Here is a 12,650-nt window from a genome sequence, read left to right on the forward strand (position 1 = left end):
CAATTTTCCATTATTTGAGACATGTCAAAATCATGAGGTATTTTGGCTCCACTTTGTGCCATCATTTGTAAGAAGTATTGTCTATCCCTCCTCATTATTTCCTCAATCAATCGATTGAAGCGGGGATCCATTATAGATTCTTCCACATCTGCTGAATGTACTGAAAAGTTGTCCATATCATCATTGTGTGTATCATTGTTGTTTGTAGTGTCCATGTTCTCAACATTTGGAATGTTTCTATAGGCATCCATGTCAGGTAATGTAGTATGATCAAAATTGAAAAAGATATCATTGTCATACTCATAAGAACTCATGTGTGCGGACTCTTGAGCCTCTTTAGTTTCTCTCCTAGATTTTTGAAGGCGGGTTTCAACCATGAACTAGGTATTGACCAAGATGTGTGAGACTAGATGAAAATGGAAAGAGTATGGAAAACTAAGAGTTGGATGGAATGTAAATGAATCTGAGGTTTACTTGCAATGTCCAAAGTGTAAGACCAAGTATGTATGTAGTAGAGTAGGTGTGGCTTCCAAAGAGAGGATAGTTTCTCTTGATGAGATAAGTTGACCTTGACTCTAGGTAAGACCAAATGAGACCCAAAGGTGATAGACCTTGATGAGGGACCACTTAGCAAAATGTTGTTGTATGTAGTGTGTTGACAAAGTATGATGAGGACAAGCAAGTGACCTTTTGACTCAAGTTTAGACAAATGTAAATTTAATGCAAGATGTAAAGCAATGATGGACTTTGTGAGACCCAAAGACAAGTTGAATGCTAGATGAAAACCTAGAGAAACAACCTAGGAAGCTCAAGAATTCTGAAACTGATTGCTCTTGTTTGCTGGACTGTAAAATTTTTCCAATTTGTGAAGTTGTTGGTTGTGACCAAATCTGAATGTTTGACTATTTTTCGTGACAAGAGGACACAATGTTGATGAGGACTCAATGTTTGCAAGTATTTAGACTCAAAATGACTCCAAGAAAAGTGTGTTGTTTGATGTAAAAATGTTTTGCATACACTTGAAGACACAAAAGACACAATGTTTTGCTGTTTGGTCTTGAATGTTTTGAATGTTTAAAATAAGTCATGCACAATTCTTATGGCTAGCCAAGACAATAGTTGTTGATCCCACATGAGGTTTTACCCTCGAGGCTACGCTATTCAGAGCGGATACTTAGATGCTTGAGCTCACTGGCTCCACCCTCGGCACTCACTTCTTGGGTCAGCCAAGCATCAGTCCCCACGAAAACTCCCTGTGGGGAACTTTGTATCTCTACTAAGAACCATATGTGTGTGGGCCGCTACTAGAGGTATGACCTATTTCCTCAACAACTAGAAGGATTTTGGCTTCTAAAACAAAAAGGTGCTAGTAAGGGCATCCGCTCGTGTGGCCATACATGCGACACTTTCAGCTCTATAAATACAGAAGGCTCCCAGCCGGTAGGGGTTACGCCCTACAACTGATCAAATAAATTTGATCAAATGGGTTTATGGGGAGACATACTGTCGGTATGAACTAATCAGCACACGTTATCCATAGTTTTCACCATGAATATAGTTGTTTATAGTGGTTCGGAAGAGGTGGGATTTCCTCACTACCACTTGGGTCGTTCTCTTCTCACTAGTAGTCCTAATGACCACATGGGAAGACAGGCCCTCTAAAGATTAAACAAAAAGAGCCTATTGCTTAAGACACAAAAGACAATGATTCAATTGTAGTGCACCAATTGAAGTGTTTGCTAGTCTATGAAAACAAGGCACACAATAAGAATCCAAAAACCCTTGCCAAGGACCTGCAACAAAGATTTATTAGTAGTTTGGATTGTTTGAAATAATCACCCCTTCCTGCAAGCACACAAGTTAGGTAAAATTTAGATCCAAAAGACTTTGTGAAATAGCGGGCTTCAACAATGCGTTTTGTTGACCAATTCAAAGATTTGATTCATCATAAAAAATACCACCTGTAAAATTTCAAGAGATTTCCAGAAATGTAAGAAAATCCAAAAAATTTGCTAATTTTCTCCAAAAATTAATTTTTTATGAAAAATCATAAAAAATTCATATAAAATGCAAAATCAATCCAAAAAATCTAAAATTTTTACTAGAGCGTCTTGAGGTCCTTCCAAACTTGCACAAAAAATATTTTGCAGCAAATCAAAGCAGTTTGTGAGATATGAGTAAAATAATGCAAAACTCTAATTTTCAAAAATCTAATTTTTGAAGTATAATTTTGCATCAAATTTAAAATCACAAAGAATAGATCCTGTGTATAATTTTGATAGATTTCCAAAAATGTAAGAAAATGAGAAAAATTCGCTAATTTGCTCTCAAAATTAATTTTTTATGAAAAATCATAAAAAATTCATATAAATTCACAAAATGATCCAAAAAACCTGAAAGTTTTACTAAATGCTTCTAATACTTTTCCTGGCCTGCGCAAAAAAATTGATGTCAAAATTCAAAGCCGTTTGTGAGATCTGATCAAAATAAGGAAAAGCCCTAATTTTTAAAGATCTGATTTTGAGGGAAATATTTTGCATCAAAATTAAAATCACAAAGAACAGATCCTGTGTATAATTATGAGAGATTTCCAAAGATGTAAGAAAATCCAAAAAATTCTCTCATTTTCTCTCAAAATTAATTTTTTATGAAAAATCATAAAAATATCATAGAAAATGAAAATGTGCTCCAAAAATTCTGAATTTTGGATTTAGAGCTCCTAATACTTTCTTCAACCTGCGAAAAACATTTCGTGCAAAATTTCCTAGCCATTTGTGAGATATGATCGAATCTCTCCAAGATCTTGATTTTGTGTCCAAAACCCTAGCTGCACAAGGTTATTCTCCAAATTGTTTTACAAAATAGCAATATAGGGTTAGAAAAATCTGCAAAAAACATAGATCTAATAAAAATCCATGTCCCACGGGGCGTGCCAAAATGTATATGGTGAAAATGGATAACAATAATAATGATATTGAAAGGCTAAATGAATTCAACCACAAAACCCTAGCCTAACAACAACAAAGATCCACCATAACATATGAAGATTACCTAAGACAATGCAAATCAAATGAAATCACAAAGATTATACCATCACATGTCCAATAGGGTTTGGATCTCCATTCTTCCTATCTCCATTGATCTTGCTTAATATATTTGCTCTCAGATTTTATGTGTGCACAAGAGCTCAACAAAGAATGGAATGTGGTTGCAAGTAGGATCGTAGTGTAGTCAAGTGCATAAAAGATGATTAGGGTTTGATAATGAAGGAAGCCTCTCCTTATATAGAAGACACTATATGAAATGGAGGGATAAGATTAAGAGGTGTAAAAGGAGGTCGGCTATGATTAGAGGGTAGGTAAAAGAAATAATAGAATAATGAAAGGGGTAGGTAGTGTATGAATTAAGAGATGAATGACATGTGTCATAGGTAGAAAAGGTTAATGAATTAATTAAATAAATAAAGATTTATTTAATTAATAAAGGAAGTGGGATCAATTAAATAAATAAGATATTTATTTAATTTAGGAAAAGGATAATTTAAATAAATAAATGTATTTATTTAAATGAGAAATAAGGCTAGAAGAGGATAAATGAATTAATTAAATAAATAAATATTTATTTAATTAATAGAAGAATTAAGCTCAAATAATTAAATAAATAAAATATTTATTTAATTAGACATGACAATTTTAGGTGTCTACAAAACCAATACTGTTAAAGATCACCCGGTTAAGGAATGGCTATATACCCTGTTAAAGGTTGAAACCCTATTAAAGGTTACCTTGCTAGCGGATTTGAAGAACTCAATGAACTTGAGTCACCTGGTTAGAGGTTTTACAATAAGCCTATTAAAGCTGCCCGGCAAAGGGATTTTATTTCTATTGAAATGGTTAGAAGACAACAGGTAAAAATCTGATATGATAACAACACTACATGCTAAGGCAGATCCTTTTCAGTTCCTCTACTCTGCAATCACACTCTGCAGTTTTCCACTCCTCTACTCTAGAATCATACTTTATAGTTTTCCACTAACTGGTCTAGCAAGTATCTCATCACTTAGATACAAATACAACCTTTTACCAACACTTACAATATCAAAACTCATCAACCTTATAGACAACAATTAGGTTGGTAGCATAAACCCTAAACCCTAATTAAATTAGGTTTACAATTACAAGCGGTTCAATCCTGACCGTCCAAACACATTACATAGAATGAAACAATCTCAAATAGATTACAAGTCATTCTGCATCATCCATTCTTCACCACACATAGAAATCAGTAACCCATATCGCTTTCTTCTCATACCGCTAAGAAGAATGTTCATTCCTGAGGTAGACATTTAATGCAATCAATCTTCACATGCGAGATCCTCAAGGAAATCCTTCACATGCACAAAAATGACATGGCATCTCAATTTCATCCCTATCTCTTAGCTAACTCATCACATAATGTCACTAGTTGCATCGCACAAGCTAGATTACCAAACTGGAAACACTAGAGCTGAGACTACCAACCAATAGTCACACTTATTGAAACCCTGACACCGGTTCACTTCATCTCTCCATATCGGTTCACCAACCTGAACATAAATAACAACTTCTTCCAATCTTCATATCGGTTTGTCTGTACTTATTCACATCAATGACAACATACATTATCATCATATCATCATATGCCAACAATCACTCCCTTTGGCATTGATGGCAATACTTAGTGTAGCATTGAAACTAACATATATCTTCATCATCAGATATCTTCTCCCATACCATACATCAGATATCTTCTCCCATATCATACATCAGATATCATGTCGCCCTTTGACAACAATGCCAAAGTGGAGGCACAAGCTCCCATACTTCCACTATGCTGCTCCCCCTATGGAGTAGCATCCTTCAACACATCAACCTTGTAAGATTTGTCACTGTAATACCTGATTAATGTGGAGCACAAATCTTTAGTTTACTTCATGATGGAGAAAAACCCCTAATTCACCTCTCAAATAGGTAAATGTAGTCTTCGGTAAGGGCTTAGTGAATATGTCTGCTAGGTGCTCCTTACTGGAAACATGTTGTAATACAACCTCTCTATTTGGAACCTTGTCTCTCAAGAAATGATACTTGAGCTCAATGTGATTTGTTCTAGCATGCAATTCCAGATTCTTGGAAATATTGATTGCACTTGTGTTGTCACAAAATATACTCACCGATTCAGATATAGGTACTTTGAAACCATCCAATACATGTTTCATCTAGATTGCTTGAGTGTAGTTCATAAATTTTGTCACATACTCTGCTTCAGCTGTAGACTAAGAAGTACAACTCTTCTTCTTACTCGTCTATGAGACTAGTCTTCCACCAAGAAAGAACACTCCACCGGTCATGCTCTTCTGGTCATCCACATTACCTCCGCAATCTGCATCGGTAAATAACTTGAGATTAAAATCACCAATGTATGGATACCACAATCCATAATCGACTGTCCCTTTTAGGTATCTAAGAAACCTCTTGACTGCTACCAAGTGGGATTCTCTTGGACTTTTCTGAAAACAAGCTACTATGCCCACTGCATGAGAAATGTATGGTCTGCTATGCACCACATAGTGCAACTTACAAATCATTGATTGGTACTCCTTCTCATTAACTAACACTGAATCATATTCCTTAGTCAATTTACATCCGATCACCACCGGTGTACCAACAAGTTTTCTTTCCTCCATGCCAAAGGTCTTCAATACCTCTTTGACATACTTATACTGGGTAATGAAGATTCCATCTTTCATCTGCTAAATCTATAGATCAATGAAGAACTTTATCTCTCCAATCAGAGACATCTCAAACTCTTTCTTCATTTCATCTGCAAATGCATGGCTCATTTCATCATCTCCTCCAAAGATTATGTCATCTACAAATACTTCACAGATCAGAATCTTATCACCTTCAGATTTTAGGTAAATGTTGATATCCTCACTTGTTCTCTGAAATCCTATTTTCACAAGATGAGAGTGTAAACATTCATACCATGCCCTTGCTGCTTGTTTCAATCCATATAGGGACTTGTGTAATCTACACACCATGTTACTGTCTTCTAATAAGGTAAATCCACCCAGTTTCTCAATATACACTTCCTCTTCTAGGATTCCTTTCAAGAACGCAGACTTCACATCCATCTGGTATACCTTGAATCCCTTAAATGCTGCAAATGCAAGTAGCATTCAAATACCTTCTAGTCTAGCCATTGGGGAAAACGTTTCTCCATAGTCTTCTCCTTCTTCCTGAGCATATCCCTTGCATACAAATCTTTCCTTGTTCCTTACAACTGTGCCTTCTTCATTTATCTTATTACTGAAGACCCATTTGGTACCTATTACATTCTTGTGTTCCAGTCTAGGTACCAAGGACCATGTTGCATTCTTTTCTATCTGGTCTAGCTCCTCTTCCATTGCCTTAATCTAGTCTTCATCTGTAAGTGCTTCTCTAGAAGTCTTAGGCTCCAATTCAGAAATCATGCAAGAGTTCTCTTTCATCTTTCTTCTTGTGAGTATCCCTACATCATTATCTCCTATGATCTACTTCGGATCATGATGTAGTTTCACATATCTAGGAATGACTCTAGATGGTTTTGCTTGCTTTTCCTCTTCTTCTTCACTTACTTCCTCTTCTTCACCTACTGTAACTTATAACGATACAGGAACACTGAGGTCTTTACTTGTTTCTTTCTTAATCGGTTCCCAGAAGGCTACACCTGGTTCATCTTCCACTTGTTCGCTGTAGGTTTCCTCAAGCTCCTCAGGGGATTCATCAACCCTGACATTGATACTCTCAACAATTTTTTGTGTCTTATTAGTGTAGCACTTGAGAGCTTTGCTCTTTGTGGATTATCCCAGAAATATAATTTCATCACATTTAGCATCAAGCTTAATCAGATGTTCACCTCTCTTGATGTAACACTTACTACCAAATACTTTAAAATAAATCATAGTGGGAGTCTTCTCGATCCAATAGTCATAAGGGGTTTTATCTTTACCTTTCTTGATGAGTATCCAGTTCATAGTATAGACTATAGTGCTCACCACTTCTCTCCAAAAAGTGTGAGCGACCTTTCCTTGGATCAACATTGTTCTAGCTGCTTCAACTACACTCCTGTTATTCCTTTCTGCTATGTCATTTTGTTGTGGTGTCCTTGGGGCAGACAACTACCTCTTGATACTATTATCTTCACAGTACTTGTTTCATCAGAAGTGAATTCACCTCCTTGATCAGTTCTTAGGCATTTTATCTTTTGACCACTTTCCTTCTCTACTAATTCTCTAAAGGCTTTGAACTTTCCAAATGCCTCAGATTTGTCTTCCAAGAATGTGACCCACATCATTCTTGAGAAATCATCAGTAAGAATCATGAAATACCTATCTCCCTAAATACTTCTAGTTTTCATTGGATCAAACAAATCGGTATGCACAAGATCAAGTAAGTTCTCTGCTGAAAAAGACTTACCTTTAAAAGTTGAGGAAGACATCTTCCTAAGTTGACATTCACTGCACAAAGAATTCTCTGGTTTTTTCAGCAAAGGTAATCCTCTTACTTCCTGAATCTTACTCGCCTTTATAATATTATCAAAGTTCATATGACAAAGTCTCCTATGCCATATCCAACTGTCATCAAACTTCGCCATCAGACACCGACTAATCTTGGCATTCAATTGAAATAAGTTACCTCTAATCTGCTTACCAGTGGTAATAAGTTCACCACTCTTTCCAATTATACTGCAGACTCCACCTTTGAACTCCAGAATGAGTGCTTTGTCATTTAGTTGAGCAACACTCAAAAGGTTGTGCTTAAGACCTTCTACCCAGTAGACATCATCTGTACTACTCTTTCCATTCAATGAGATGGATCCTTTACCTTTTACCAAGAATGGTGCATCATTGCAAAATCTGACAACACCTCCATCATATTCTTCTAGAGATAGAAGCTTTCGGTTACTAGTCATGTGGTGAGACCAGCCACTATCAATAATCCACTCATTAGAGTTGTCAATGTGAGAGACAAGTGCTTTCTTGTCAGACACTTCTTCCTTTACAACTACAAACACTATGTCCTCATTCTCTTCATCCTCAGATTCTTTATCAGTAATACCTTCATCCACTACAACAAGACAATTTCTTCTATTTCCTCCTTTATACTTTCTAAACCTCTCCAGTTTATCCTTATTATCATTGTTAGGATAGTTAACAGTTATACGTCCTATCTTATTGCAGGAAAAACATTTTAAAGGAAGCTTACCTCTGTATTTTCCAGTGCCTTTTGGATGTCTCTTGGCAAGAAGCGCTTCAAACTCCATCAGAATCTCTTCATCATCTATACCTATGCTTTGTTGGGATTCATAACTAGTACTTACTTCTTATCCTTTTCTGGTTGGTGCAACAGATGCTCTAAAATTTGACTTAGTCTTCTGAACACTGCCATCATAGCTATTCAACTTATATGCAATCAACTTTGCAATGATAGAGTCTAAGAATACCTTGGTTTTGTCAATAGAACTTAGTTCCTGAATAGCAGCAGTGCATAGACCCGTAACAATGATCTCAAAACTTTACTGACAACGATGGTATCATCAATTGTTCCACCGGTGCTCTTGATGTCTCCAACCACAGTCTTGATCCTTATCCCATATTGCTGAATGGTCTCTCCTTCAACCATCCTCATGTCTTAAAATTTTCCTCTAAGGCTCTCTTCCTTAGCTTGCTTGACATGCTCATCACTGCCATAAATAGTTTCCAATGTGTCCCATACATCCTTAGGAGTGTCCTTATCTTGTCCATCAATGAACTCAATATCGGACAAACTGCTAATTAGGGCTTCCATGACTTGCCCATTTTCTTCAATCTCTCTTTTTTGATCATTGCTTAGAGTGCCAGTGGGGATTACATAGGCATTCTCAACATAGCTCCAGTGTTTAGCACCCAAACTCTTGATGTGAATCTTCATTCTATACTTCCATATTTTGAAGTTCTCTATTGAACTTAGGGCCTTCCCTCTTCATCATTCAGGAAGGATATTTTGCCTCAAGCAGTTAAGCTTATATCACTGAGGACCTGGAGTCGCTCTAATACCAATTGATTAATAATGATGGACAACAAATACCCTAACTGGTACTGAGAAGGGGGGGTGAACCAGTACATACAAAAACTTTTCCACAACTTATCAAGTTAAAATAATGCTAACCAGTTGTCTTCATCACTGAACTTAACCATGGCAATACCGGTTAAACATAGTAAGGCTTCAGACATCTAAACTAGTAAAACTGAATGCTTCAAATATCATTCAACACTTGATAACTACTTCACCAAAACACATATGCATGTGTTGTATCAGTAATACCATAACCATTAGCTTTGCATGCATAATCACCTAAACAAAGAATATTCAATCATCACATGAAAAATGCACAACTCATGACACAGATTTTTCACGTGGAAACCCAAATGGGAAGAACCACGATGGGGCTGAATACCCACAAGCTTGTTTTTGAACTCTTTTGAAGCTCGCTATGTTAGGAGACTAGTCTAGTTAAAGACTTTACAATAAGGTTCTGGTACAAACCGATTCTATTAAAGATCACCTAGTTAAGGGATTGCTATATACCCTGTTAAAAGTTGAAACCCTGTTAAAGGTTACCTTGCTAGAAGATTTGAAGAACTCAATGAACTTGAGTCACCTGGTTAGAGGTTTTACAATAATCCTATTAAAGCTACCCAACAAATAGATTTTCCTTCAGTTGAAATGGTTAGAAGACAACAAGTAAAACTTTGATCTGATAACAACACTACATGCTAAGGCAGATCCTTTTCAGTTCCTCTACTCTGTAGTTTTCCACTCCTCTACTCTGCAATCATACTTTGCAATTTTCTACTCACTGTTATGGCAAGTATCTCATCACTCGGATACAAACACAAATTTTTACCAACACTTACAATATCAAAACTCATCAACCTTATAGACAACAATTAGGTAGCATAAACCCTAAACCCTAATTAAATTAGGTTTACAATTACAAGCAATTCAATCCTGACCATCCAAACACATTACATAGAATGAAACAATCTCAAATAAATTACAAGTCATTCTACATCATCCATTCTTCACCGCACATAGAAATCAGCAACCCATCACGCTTTCTTCTCATACCACTAAGAAGAATGTCCATTCCCAAGGTAGACATTTAATGCAATTGATCTTCACATGCGAGTTCATCAAGGAAATCATTCACGTGCACAAAACAGACGTGGCATCTTGATCTCATCCCTATCTCTTAGCTAACTCATCACAGAATATCTCTGGTTGCATCGCACAAGCTAGATTGCCAAACCAAAAACCCTAGCGCTGAGACTACCAATCGATAGTCACACTTAGTGAAACCCTGACACCGGTTCACCAACTTGAACATAAATAACAACTTCTTCCAATCTTCATACCGGTTCATCTGTACTTATTGACATCAATGACAACATACATTATCATCATATCATCATATGCCAACAAATAGGAGAAGAAGAAGAAAATTGGATAAGAAGATGCCTAAAATCATGACATCCCACTACCACGCTCTCCACCTCAATGTAATGCCCCTCTAGTTGCTCTTCTATATTTCTTCCCCTTGGTGTAGATTTGGCTATGAGTTGATGTTTGTGCCATTTTCTTATGGATTTTATCCTTTTTGAGGTGCTATGATATTATTCTAGATGATGCATTTTGTTTCAGTGTGAGGCCTTGAGTGCCTAGCTTATGATGTGATTGGATATATGTTCTATATTCGTGTAGGACTAGTGACGTTATGAATTGCTTTATGATGATCATGATTTTACCTTCGCATTGGGTTGTGTGCTTTCTTATTGTAACTAGTTGTGAGGACCATGGTGTTATTGGTTACCGCTTATCTGATTTGGATATTGAATTCATTGGGAGTTGTTACCCTATTTATGATGTTTTAATATTAATATTGATTCAATTAATAACTAGAGTGTGACAAATGATGTTAATTTGGTTGGTTGACTTAAAAGTAATAAATCATATTTTATATTATTGTATTTCTTTGATGAGATTAAATGCTTAGCAATATATTTCTTAATTATGCTATATTAATTTGATGAGATATCATGTCACTAACCATGTTATATTATTTAACATTAAATGGGGAATGTTAATGATACTTTCAATTATATTATGTTATATGTATGCATATGTAGAGGTGTTTGTATGTATTGGTTGGTGCAGGTACAAGGCATCGACTCCACCTAGTTCCATAGGTTTGAGCGTACTCATATACCTGACGATGATTATAGGAGATAGCATACTGGTCAATAATGTTACCCAATCATAGCCATCTTCCTAATTTGGAGAATTTTCCTTAATTTTATTTATTTATACCTTCGGTTACTAGCTTGGTAATGTCTGGTTACCCCAATGCATATTTGTGAATGACTAGTAAAGATTGTTTGTGCATAGTTGGTCATATGTGAATTGTCGTCAATTTAAGTGCATATATTAATGATATTTAATACTAAAGTGGCAATTTAATATTTAATTGTCAAATGTGCCATATATATACATATACATATATATATATACATACATATATACATATACATACATACATACATATATATATATATATATATATATATATATATTCTTTATTGGTTAATGATTTGTATTAATAGATAGCAAAAAACTACATTCATCAACATTGTTCATAGTCTCATATGCATACTCCAACCCAAAAAGATAGTAACATGGCACTTAAACCTATCTATGAAGTTCACCATCCCAACTCAAAATATAGTCCAACCAGTAATACATATATACAAAGTCTAAGTAAGAATATGAAGAAGTAATCATAAAGAAAAACATCAGATCAACTCGCAACTGCGAGTTCCTTGACTTTCCCTTCATAATTCTAGTTGCCATCCTGTAGTTCCTTAGGGTCATCCAAGTCATCATTGTCCTCCAGAGGGAAGCCAATCCATAGGATACGCTTCACCAGACAATTCTTTGAGCCCCTTGGTCACCCTCACTTCCATTTGGAGGATGAGGTAGAGCCTTCATCTACAGATTTATGGTCAATGGGGCTCCATTTTTCTAGCTTACGATAGATATCTTGTCTCTCCCAAGCCCTCAGATATTCTATTATCCCACTCATACCAATTTGTGTTGATGCCCAACGCACCTCCTTATTGCAATTCACACTCTAGATAAGGTAAGGGTGTAATGGGGGATGAAACTCACTCGCATGGAACCAAACACCATCCGGATAGATGAAACTAAGCTCATCGCGGGACATTTGCATGAAACTCTTGAACCCACCATGCCACTCTTCTTTCACACAGTTTATGATAATCCATCTCACCTTTTCCTTGCTTACCACTTCAAAGCACCAAGATGTGAACATAAAGGATATGTCTACATTTGTGTGGTATTTTTATTGTGCTCTCAAATATTCATCCCCCAAAACTCTCTTCAACCCAATAAGGAAATCCCTCTCTTCAAATCGGAAGACATTTGATAGTCTTCCATCTGATATATGGCCCCAAAAGGCCACCATCGGTCTAGAAGCCTACAAAGAAATTTTTGGCTCCATTATCTGTAGGT

The sequence above is a fragment of the Cryptomeria japonica genome, chromosome 4 (assembly GCF_030272615.1).
Source record: "Cryptomeria japonica chromosome 4, Sugi_1.0, whole genome shotgun sequence".
Lineage (NCBI taxonomy): Eukaryota > Viridiplantae > Streptophyta > Pinopsida > Cupressales > Cupressaceae > Cryptomeria > Cryptomeria japonica.